The 12,450-nt window shown below is 40.5% G+C and overlaps 1 protein-coding gene across 3 annotated transcripts in view; it reads left to right on the forward strand.

Annotated features, from left to right (window-relative positions):
* LOC133450318 (tetratricopeptide repeat protein 28-like) overlaps positions 1–12,450 on the forward strand; it is a 204,394-nt gene that overhangs the window by 76,072 nt on the left and 115,872 nt on the right. The gene's annotated exons all lie outside the window — the stretch shown is intronic.

The following is a 12,450-nucleotide window of genomic DNA, read 5'->3' on the forward strand; positions in this document are numbered from 1 at the left end:
CGTTGACTCTTTTGAATTTTATTGCAGTTTCGGTCTCTTCTGCAGACCGGGTAGTGGATTCATGACTTCAGAATGGTGCTTACAGACACATCAGTGCATCAGTCTCTCTGTAGTTAACATTTCATGCTGTTGGTGTGCTTTGTAGTGATGCATTTTAAAATATTCCAAGTTTGGGCCTCAGTGGGAACGGTCCGTCAGCTACGACATCAAGCTATTCTTTCTTTGCAATATTTCATACTCTTAAACTTTGTGAGCCTCTTTTATGAGAGACACACGGGGCCGTTGGCATAAATGGTGTTTCTCTTCCCAAACATAGACTGGTACTTTGAAGGAAGAATGTGCGAGGAGGATTTTTCAGACCATTTATGCACATTTGCACGCAAAGCCCAACGTGTTGAACTGGAAATAGTTATAACTTTGACTGAATTTGACAGACAATATAAAAGCTATTTTAATAGAATAATAATATAGTAATTTTATTTGGATTTTGTTTCTTTTCATTATCTTTCATAAATAGTCTTCTCTTGACTAATTGTGAGAGGGTTTTCTCTCAGTAATCAGTCTTCGTTTCTTACAATTAGGTCCAGAAGTATTTGTATAATTAAAGAGTTTTTATTATTTCAGCTTTAAATGTCACTGCTGCAGATTTGAAATAAATAAAACAAGAAATAATCAAAGTCTAGAATTTCAGTTTTAATCTAAGACATTTCCCACAAATATGGCTTTTACCATTTAGGAATTACAGCTTTTTCAAGCTAAACACGTCCATTTTCAAGGGTTCAAAAGTATTTTGACAAAGTGACATTATAATAAATATAATCAGAGCTTTTAATATGTGGATGAAACTCCTTTGAAGTCACTGATGAAGTGTTTCTGTTCTGATCATTTCCAAGGTTGCTTGACCCAAATTGCACACTGTCCAAAAAGTAAGGGTTGCATGTCCCGCTCCGGCAGCCCTGGTGCTTTCAGCTGGTCCGCTCTCTGGCATCTTGTTTGCAATCAAACGTAGTGCCGGGGGAGGCTCAGAATGCTCTTTGGAAAAGTTCAAAGGGCCAAAAGAAAAGAGAGGCGAGAACCGTCCACCTCATGAGCAGAGACAGGCAGATGAAACCCATCTCAGCATTTCTCCCCTTTTTCCTTAAGATACACTGTTACCCATAGAGTTGGAATAAGTTTATTTTTTAGAAACATTCTCTTTTTTATTCTTCTTTTCATTTACAATCGTATTATTAGAAAATGAGAAACATATTCGGGCAAAAGTATACACACACCCATACATGTAGAAATAGTTTTTAACATTGTTAGATGTTTGCCTTTATAAACATTTCACATATTTACCACCTTTCTGAGGTTTTTGTGTGATGAATTTATCCTGAATACAATTATGTTAAGTGCTATGACTGCTAGTTTCTGCAATAAAAAAACCCCCAGGAAACGTTTCTGTTCAAGCATCCCAGCTACTCCACTGAGGACTGGAGGAAAAACAATAAACAATGCAAAGTTCCTTATGAAAAACATTCTGGGTGGATACTTTAGGGCTGGTGTTATTATTCATTTTTTAACTTATTATTATTCAGTTTTATATTTCACTTTCTAAAAGCACTTCCACTATCATGGTGGTCTTTTCCAGAGATACTTTCTTTTCATATATTAAAATTCTGCAGTGCCATAAGCTCGACATGAAATTATGGTTCAGCACTGAATCAGATAGCTGAACATTGGACATATTCTTTTACAGACTCAGAATGCTGCTCGTTTGTTTCTGCTGGTCTGTAAAGGTTTTCCAACAGTGCCCAGGAGACATCATTGTAACATAGGTATGCTCCCTGGCATTTGGACGTGTGAAATTATCCCTGCCTGGTTCTGTCAGGGAACATGGCCACAGGTGTCCATCAGGCTCCGACCAGCTGCAGCAGCCTTCAACAAGCTACAAGCATGCCCGCCTTCAGCAGAGCCGTGTAAGGAGAGCAGCTGAATGTGGACTCCAGCTTCTTACCTTGAAGTATAGGGTTTCATTTTCTCCCAGACCCTCAGGAACATTGCATTATTTATAGCATTGCAGAGCACACAAGCTCAACAGCAATCAACCTGAATTCATATTAGCCCCTCAAATGCTATGCAGCTTAACTAAAGTTGGTTCCGGCTAAGCCTTTGACACTTAACGCCGAGAGATCCATTTCCCTGACTTTCTGATGCTCTTCCGGCTCGTCGTTGCTCTGTCTCTGGATGTTGCTGCTGCTTTGAGCTAACAGAGCTGAGTTTCAGATGGAACAGCTGCAGGCTGCTGTGATGGTGGCACAAGCACATGCTTACACTCGAGGGGCTTCAGTTGGCTCTGAGCGGCTCTCAGTGAAATGGAAGACCAATATTGTTTGGTGGAGAGAAGAGAAGCTCTCTTGCTGGCCGCATTTTGTAGTTGAAGTGGAGAGAAACCAGGTGTTCAGAAATGAAACTCCATGCGCCAGCGTGCTCTTGGGCCTGAAGGACAAATTTAGATAGAGGGAAATTTGCTGCCTTCAAATATGTTGACACGACTGGGTGTTGAGCAGCCAGTTGGTATTTTTGAAGTGTCTTTCAGGACCTTTCAAACACACCATGTTTCAAGACGTCAGTCTTTGTAGTGCAGTGGATGGATTACCATGTTTCAAGGTCTTGATCACTATCAATTGACCAACTCTTATTTGAATCTTGGCAATAGGTTTCTTCTTAAAATACATATAGAGAAGTTTAATGGCGTATCTTTGTGTCCTACCATATTTCAGCAGCCTCAATTTTGCAAAGGCTAGTTGTAGTGCGTCCATCTGTGCTATCAGGCTATCAGCAGCATGGGTCAGAGTGACGGCGTGAGGCAGTGGCTCACCAGACAAACAAAACATTACCCTTTAGCAAAAGCTGTTGGTTTTTTGTAATTTTGAAATAAAGTGTTGCCATGACTTTTGTCAGTGTTATTGACTGCAAAATCTCATCCCCGCCCTACATCATCCTGAAGGACCTCCATGTTCCGTTAATGATGGACTGATGTTCACTTTGTGATAATTAGGCTGCCTTAGTAAGAACAAACTCTGTCTTTAATTAATGAATTCAGTTCATTTATTTTGTGTGACCACTGCAGACGCTGCAGCACCTTACAGCCCATTAGCGTGAGCTACTGTAGCACAGATTGCCTGTTGCATTGTAAGCTTAACAACTACACGCTCGTCACTGGCAACAGTACGTGTGTACTTCATGGCCACAACTTGGCCAGCAGGTCAACACGTATTCAAAGACGTATATATGCTACCGTTTAACAACACAACCTAGATTGAATGGTGGACTCCTCTGGCGAAAAGGGTTTATGACCATTACTTTATATGATGTGTTTTTAAACGCTTATACGCTTTGGTATTTTAGCATTGTGATCAAGTTTGGTGAAAGCGAAAATAAGGAATCTTTAAAAATGTCAGAGGAAATTCTGTTTAATGAAAAAGACCTGAGAGTGATCCCCTTACAAAAATATGAAGTTAGAAGAATTATATTCTCTCATGAAAATAGCTTAAAAACTATATTCCATATCAAAACAACAAAGTTATAACTTCATTTTGTACTCCTCTCTCTTTTGCTGTTACATCTGTTTGTTGATGCGAAATGCATTCTGGGATAATTTGCCATCTGAAGTCCATAAAAGTCTGCTGGATACATACTTGATAAAATGGGCGGCGCAAGAGGACATCCAGAGATTGGGCTCCTACTTGCCAGACATTTGACAAGTAAACAAGAACGCATGTTTAGAAACAGCCACAGGGAGACGAGGATACAGGTGGGTTTGTTTTGGGGGAAAAAAGGCTTCTTTGTCAATTTCGTTTACCCACGTTTGTGTTGTTTTTTGGACCAAAATGAGGTTTGCCACTTCTGTTGAGGCAGCTGAGAACTGTGCAGGTTGTTTCGGATTTCCTCGACATTGTTGTCAAAATAAACATTACAGAAAAAGTCAAAGAAAACAAAAATGGCAACGCTTCTCAGCATTAAAAAAAAAAAAGGTTTGGACACACCATAACCATCTCTTTCGAACTAGCAGGAGCAGAGAAACAGTCTCTTTGTTCAGGAAAATAAAAAACAGACTTGCGGGTATATTTTTAATCAAAGTGGGAGACAAATGCAATGGCTGTGTGATGGAGCTGCCATTGTCCGAGAGAGCTTTGATAAAATACTGGAAATGATTCCTACCAAAGGAGGAGTAAACGGAAACTGTTGAACAACGGTGAAACCCACAAAGCCGTGTATAACATTCTGGGTCCTGCTGCTCCTCATTGCAAACGGTGTACTGTACGTTTCAATTGTAAATGTAGTTTGTCAATCTTCTGGGAAATTTGTGGCAAACAGACAGATGGACTGGTGTTTTGACAGATAATGGAGTTGTGAATGTGGCAGGCTGCACTTCATGTGTGACACCTCCTTGACTGTTCTTGCAGCCCCTCGTCCCCATTCCCATCAAGAGAGACCCACTTAGTTCCCTGTCCTCATTTTCTGAAGTGATGAAACTGTCACTCCGGCACCTGAACTGTTCGTCTTGCGAGGCTTTTCAAAATAAAAAGAGAGAGACGGATTACTTTCTGACTTTCGCAACAAAACATGTTCTCACTCATTCAGTTTTTTTTCTTCATAACAGCCATTAATGCCCGCTTTGTTGCCACTCTCAGCTGCATCTTTAAGTGCTTTCCTGTTTGAGAAATTAACGTCAAATGATCTTGTTATGAGGGTTTGTCTCTTCTTGGCGTGTTTGAATGTGAATCCTAGGGGATTTACTATATAATTCAAATTGGAGGTTGCTAAAAGGAGGGGGACTGATGGAGCCTGATTAGAATATGACTTGACTTAATTAACTGAGGATTCTTTTCTTTCTCTATCTGTGTTTAATCTAATTACAGATGGTTGGTTTTTCAGTTCCCATCAAATAAAATATAACTGGTCCCGTGAGGGGTTACTTCCCCCGACCACTCCCCCACCTCCTCCACCTCCTGGACTGATTCTCACAAAGCTGTGACGAGGTGTTACCACATTTGACATCAGAGCCGTCGCAGAGCTTTGCGTGTGTACTTTTCAGCACTATGTTTGAGTACCCTGAAACTGCCCGTGTTTCTGACGGATATGCTGTTGGTATTGTATCATTTCCTGGGTTGTAAATGATTATGGAAATCCTTAATGTGCTGTGTTGGTGTCTTCAAGTGATAGGTCTCACGTGTAAATTCCCTAATTGTTTTACTAAAGACTAAGGCGGTTAGGGCATTGTGAGCAGATATTGTAACTAAGTAATGGTACTATCCTTAAAAAGTGGTGGGCGACAGGCTGCTTTTGGTTGCAGTGAGAACTTCAAACATAATTATGAACAGATGGAGGACCTCTCATATTCTTTATTGTAGTCCCGCTCTCGACTGGCTTTGTTCCTCCAACTCTTTTCCAGCTTCTTTATATCTTTCTCTCAAACTTCTCTGACTGTAGCAAACTTCTTCAAGCTGACTTGATCTTTTGTATCTGATTGTTGAATATCTGAGCAGCTCTTGTCATGGTTGCTGATTGGAAAGATCAAGAGTTGGTTTTCAGCTACAGTCTCTTTGTGTAAGAGAAGTTAAAGGCCAGAAATGCGATTCAAGCACTTCTGCCTACACTCAGAGATGACACTCATATTAGCGCCAGAATCTTGCTTCCATGTCTCCACCCCCCTCCCTTAGTTTTTTTCTGTCTATCTAAACCCAAACCCCTCATCTCTCCCCATCTACCTCGGCACCTCCTCTGTACTCCATCTTTATGTGTGTGCCTCATAGGAAGAAACAGCCCTCAGCTGTAAATTGGTTCATTTCTCACATTTCATTTCCAGAAGTTGCAGCAGGTAGAAGGGAGTCAGGTGATAACTTGCCACCCTAGCACTTTGGGAGAAGTGTGAATTCATTAGTCTTCCTGCCGGCTCCTTGACACAAGAGGATGCAAGTTTTTTTCTCAAATCAGCCAGAGATGCTCCTCTTTTTATCTTTGCATTTCCCTGTCAAACCGTCAGCGCGCGCACGAGCATCTTGTATACTGGCCATGCAGTTCAACAGAAGCAGGTGTTTAACGCTGAACACTCTGCAGCGCACCAGGCTTGGTGGGTTTTTTTAAGTGAAGAAAAGAATCAGGACATTTCCATTATTCTGCAAATTTGTAAGTCCGTAAAAGCATAAAATTAGATATCTGTGGAGCATAAAATTAATTCTGAGACCTCTACAAAAGGTCAAAGGATATTTTCAAACTAAACCCACGATTAGCTTCTTGTTTGACATACATTGTTAATGCTCTGTAAGAAGTCAGCCAGTGTGGAATTGGTATGTCCAGTCACGCATAATCCAGCTTTGAAGTCTTTTAATTCTGTTATGACCTACTAAGGATTACAGATGAATTTCCCTTATTGTTCTGATTCATGTACATAACATTTGAAACATCATTTGTTGTGGCGTGTTTCTGCTGCTCTTGCTGCTCTTGTGTACTCTCCAGTGCCCACTTTCCATGCTCCCAGATTAGAGCAAGGAGAGAGTATCAGCCAATTACAGTTGTATCTTTGTCCTGCTGCAGACTCCCCACTGACTGTCTGCAGCCCTCCCCTTCAGTCACAAGAGTACCCTCTCTTTTCTTTCACAGCCCAATTTGTCAAATCACTCATTCAGATTGGTGTCATTTTGAGTGGGGGCTGGTATCTGTCTTTAGAGAGGGATGATTACGGTAAAAGCAGATGAAAAGCTAAAATGCAGATGATGCTTAATCTCTTTTTGAGGAGACTTTCTTCCTCTAGGTTTTTTTCACCCTGTTATCTCATGATTCCACTTCCCTCTAGTTCAAGGTCTTCCTTGTGTCCCAATGACCTCTCATTTTCCCTCTTGATTTCTTTCTGTCTTGATCTCCTTTCTACACTGCGTTACCTTTTTTTGTCTGGTTTCTTATCTTTCAAAGTTCCCTTTTTCCCCATGTATTTCGAGTCCTACTTTTTTTTCGTCTTGGCAGCAGACTGTCTTCACGTGTGGACAACATGGCACCAGCTCCAGTTAAATATGCAGGTCCTCAGTCCCTTGGTTAATTGAAATCATTATGACTAACTACAGTCAGCAGTTGCGCTCCAAAAAGATCCTTTCTCAGATGTGCTGAGGCTGTTCTGATCTCCCCTTCCCTCAAACCCGATCCCGCTTTTCAGAAGGCTTTTCTTGAAGAAGCAAAGCACAGTGTTGGAAAATGAGGTTAAGTGCGCAGACTGACCGACCTTCAATATGGCAGCGCCCTCCATATCAGAATCTGACAGCCCGTGAGAGTGTGGAAATCGAGGGCTTGCTGGGATGAGTTGTAATTGGACTGGGATACCAGAGAGTAGATCAAGCATTTAAGGCTTCAACCTGTCTTATTTTCAGTGCATGAAGAACGAGATGACAGATTCACCTCTGTGGTTTTCTGACAACCGTTTTCTTTTGACCACAACAAACAACACGCATTCATTAAATCCGCCCTCCTGTAATTCCTCTTCCAGTTTGGCTGGTAGAGTCTTACAAGACAGACACAGCATGCAGAAAACATCAGCACTTCATCACTCTATGCTTCCTTCTTTCTTTTTTTTTCCTGCTGCTGATCATAAATTCAGTCTGTGGGGTGCTATTTTAAACAGGCCGCTCCTTCTCTATCTGATCTTGTGCCGTTACTTGGGGATATGGGGGATTGAACAGAGTGTGTCGAGGCTCTTTGGAAACAAGGTCCTCCACGTTGCCCCCGGTCACAGTCTCCCTTTCAAGCAGCTAATTTTATGCAACCCTCCTCATGCCTTTGGAGCAGCGAGAGACACTGAGCGATATTATCTTTAGGATAGTGCCAAAATAAGAGGAGGAAATTGAATGGAAACTTTCGCTATGCATAAAAGCAAGAGGTAAATCATCATGGGAGAACATTTTTCTGCCTCTATCCTCTTTCCTAATTTATTATGCTCTCCAAATCAGTTTTTTTGGTCTCCTTCTGTTTCACATTTTATGTGCTTGGAGATTGGGAGACTACGGCTTGTGCGACACACATACTAGATCGCGGATCTATGAGAATAATACAGCTCTATTGTTTATCTTTCGGGACATGAAAAGGATCAGGTCTTAAGTAAAGCATCAGATATTTAACACAAACTAAGCTTACATGAAGGAAGGACAAAAACTAAGTACATCTAATTATTCAGTAGCCTCTAGAAAAACCTTTAGCATCAATAACTTGGGAGTATTCGTTTTTTTTGTTGTATTATGTTATGTACATCTCACGTTATGTAGCCCACTCTTCCTCACAATGTTGCCTCATCATTAATTACCCCCCCAGTATTTGTGTGGTAGATATTTGTGCCTTTTTACTGCGCGTGGAGCTTTGCCTTGGTACCTTTCTTTGTTTTTCACCGCGTCCTTGAATATGTTCTTATGAAACATTGATGTGTACTAGCAACAGCAGTTTTCAGGCTGAATGCTCATGGAGTTTCAACACCACCAAATTATGCTCCGCACTGCTCCTCCTTTCTTTTCCTCAACCCCCCCCCCATCCTCCATTTCTACCACATGACACTGCAGTGCTGGCAAGTTTGTGGTAAGGCCTCAGGAATGGAAATGAGGTGGCACTGTGTCAAAGACCAACAGATTGAACATTAGTCTGAATCATGTTTTCAGTTTTTTTTTCCTTTTTTTTTCTTCTTAAAATTCAAATTAGCCCAGACTATTGGCTTGGGAGCCAAGAGTACGGAGAGAGCTCTGCAGTGGACACCTGGCCTATTAACCCCACATGATGTGTTTCGGTGTGTTTGCATGAATTAGCGCCAGTGCTCGATAGAATTCCTTGTGTGCACGATTTGTGGGCTCTAGGTTTCCATATGTGACCCAGGGGAGCGAGACGATCAAGAACAGAATGTTAGTCACTTATTAGTTGTTAAATGGGGTATGTTTTTGTTTTTTAATCATGTTTGTCTGAACAAAAGCATATTTAGCAAATGAATCCTAGAAAAGGGAGGGCTGTTCTGGCCTGACATCACACAGGATTATTTATGGTGTGTGTGTGTGCCGTTGCTGTTTGACTTATTGCCGGGTCACAGACTGTGGGTGGATTTAGGTGCTACTCTATCACTCTTACCTCGGCATTCTTAAACAAGTCACGTTGCACACTGTCACAGTGCTGGGTCACCTCCAGTATCTGCATCTGTATCGCTGTGTTTCTCTGTGTGCCTTTTCCTGTATGTGTATATTGATACCACTTGATACTATTGACTTTGACCACACGCACAACTGATTAATAGCATGACAAATAAGGGACTTTTTTTGTTGTTGTTGTCCTTTTACCGTTAAGCAGATTCACATTGTAAACTCATATAGTTGTATGCTGAGACATGTCGAGATGTGAGGGTCGGAATTAGAAAATGTAAGCAGAATAAGAAGGGAATTTGTGGTGGTCAAAAACACAATACATCTATTATTACTGTATCGAGACGCCTGAAGTGCGTATAATGAATGTATTATACGTTTCTGTAACTGTATATTCTGTAAAAAGGAGGAAATCCGCCCATGTCTGCAGACTGGACAGATACCTCTAAATAAAATAAGTAAATGTTGTTTACTTCAGATATTCCGTCCCTCCCATGTTACCTCCACAGTAGTTCATGAGGGGTGAACCAAACACTGGCCCCTTCAGCTGACCTTTTATATTTTTTCTCCCCATTTTTCAGTTTTCATTGTGTGGGAATTGATGTGCAGTGTTCACTTTGTTGCAGCTTGCAGTTTGTGCTGCTAGATTTCAGTGTATACTACATATAGTGTGTATACTACACATATCGTACCTTAACCAATTATTTTTAATTCAGAAAAGATTCTTGAGAATGATCTCATATTCTTCTCATCAAGCACCTTCTGCACCCTTATTTACCAAATTTAAATTATTATCAATTTTCTCTATTAACAAGTTTCAAACATGCCTGTTTATGTTTAAGTTCATTCATTTCAAACAAGACATTCCAGGCACTTTTCATAATTTTTTTCTGTTATCATCAGATATTCATTCTTATTCAGTTAGAGGTGGGAAGAACTTTCATTTACCTCTTTGTCGTACCTGCAGTCACCAATCCTTTATCAAATTCCATGGCCCTCAACTCTGGAACTGTTTAGATAGATATCTTAAGTTAGTGTCATCCTTAAAAATGTTTAGGACCAGCTTGGTGGGGTATCTTTTATTTAGACAAAATTAACAGGCTATTCTTAATGAAATGAAATTGCCATTTCATGGATATTTTTGTTTGTGTACTTATTGTATTTTTCTTTGTTTCTTTTACCTTTTTCTTTTTTCCTTTCTATTCTTTTGCTATTGACTGATTTGTTTTGGTGATTTTGTATTGAGGGGAGGATTTTTTTATAAGCCCTTCGGGCTTCTTTTCCTCTCCTGCACAAATTATTTGTCCTTGTATGATTAAAAAAAAAAAAAAATATTGTGTTATCACTGTGCAAATAAATAAATAAATAAATAAATAGAGACTTTAATATAGCAGCAAATACTGGAACTCTTTGCTATTTAAAGATGCTTTGCTGTGCAGTAATATATTTCCCTAAGAACAGTCCTTCTGTGTGTAGTTTTGAATTTGATCTGAGATGCTACTGCGGTGCAACGCCCAGTGGTCTCATGAGTTCATGTATGGACCTCTAGGCATGGATTAGGAGTGGGCAACAGTGGTCTTTCCAATTCTTATCTTGGAGGCATTTTCACACGTTTTCAATCAAGCAGAATCAAGACTTTTCACTTTTTCATTCCCCACCAGATCCAAAGATCCAGGGGCTTTTCTCCTAGGTACTTTTGTGCAACATTTTTTTAGTGAATCCCAGAAAACAGTGGTGTGAAGAACTTGGTGACCGTCTTTAACTGGCAATTTAGTGTTAAGTGGCATGTCCTATCAATAACTACTGTTACAGTGTCATCACAAATATACTCTTCTCCGGGCTGTGATGTCAAATATTTATATATGTATGTATTTTACAGCATTCAGTTTGGCCTTCGCTTTCTGCTCTGTCCTCGGCCTGTTGGTGTGTGCTGACAGTGGTTGCACTCTTCTGCTTTTAACCTCACTCTAAATCCATGACTGATGGGACTCAAGCTTCGCCTCTGCTTCACCGCTCACAGATGATATATGTTTGTAGAGAAGTTTACCTTTTCCAGATTGTTTGTGGATGAGCTATATTTATTCATTATTTTTTTATGACACGCCTGGATATCGGCGTGTTTGATCCCTGACTTCGTCCTCACTTCACCCTGGTGCGTATTTTCTGCTGTGGGATTTGTATGTTTGTAATATAACTCGGGAAAAACGCGTGTCTGCAGTCTCTTGACTAAGTCTTGGCTGACTAGATATCATGTCAGACGGGTGTTAAATGTTTAATGCCAGTGGATGTAGGAGATTGCTTTCTACTTGTCCAGATTAAATATTTAGAAGTGTCTGAATGGAGCATTTGACATTGGTAGGTGGTAAGGGACCCCAATCACGGCGCGAGGTGCTGGAACATAACGGACCGCCACTTGTCTATTAGGTTGTGACTGTGGTGCCACTGGGACCTCGGCTGCAGAAAACTGATGGCAGACACAGAATAGTAGGTGAGAGGGGAGGTTATATTTATCTGTGTCCTTCTTTCTGGAGAGAGAGGCTTTTTTTTCTTCCCTGCACAGCTCGCCCCTGTCTTTGATTGAAAACCCTTCTTTGTCCTTTTCAATAAGGGACAGCAGACAAGGTTAAAACTTGGATGACATACATTCCTAATGTAGATGTCAGTGGAAGACTTTTAGCCCTGAATTTCTTAGTCTAACTTAATGAAGACTGCAAATGCTGCCAATAAGAGAAGTCCAAAGTAGAGTGTACATTAACTTAAAACCTTTCAGTACAGTACAATCCTCCAGAGAAAATAGATTGAAGTGATTTCCGTATGGAAAACCTAGCGAGGCACAAATACTAAGAGCCTTGGATTAATATCTTAAAATCAAAGAGCCTCTTGCACACCAAATGGCCTGATCCATGTACCTGACATCTTTGTCCACATTTAGTGAAGATTGGCAAAACGCGGGTATATTTTCCAACGGCTTAAAATCACCTCCTCTGCAGGAGGACAGAAACAGTTTGCTACTACTTGAATAAATGAATGTTGAATTTTTAAAAATCCACTTGAAGGTATTTTACTGTTTGGTTGATCTGTGTGGATTACATTTATGTTGCACTATTTGGTTTTGAGCATCAGCTTCAGAACACAAAATAACAAATGCAATCCACAGAAGCACTCAGCTGCATTATGAAATGCTCGAGCAATATTGCAGTCATTCAATTCAAAGGTGTTAAGTCTGATGGTGTTTATCGACTCGATGCTAATGCAAGTATGTGAATATGAATGTTATTTGTATCCTTCTGTACTCTTCACACATCTTTTG

Source organism: Cololabis saira, chromosome 9 (assembly GCF_033807715.1).
Source record: "Cololabis saira isolate AMF1-May2022 chromosome 9, fColSai1.1, whole genome shotgun sequence".
Classification (NCBI taxonomy): domain Eukaryota; kingdom Metazoa; phylum Chordata; class Actinopteri; order Beloniformes; family Belonidae; genus Cololabis; species Cololabis saira.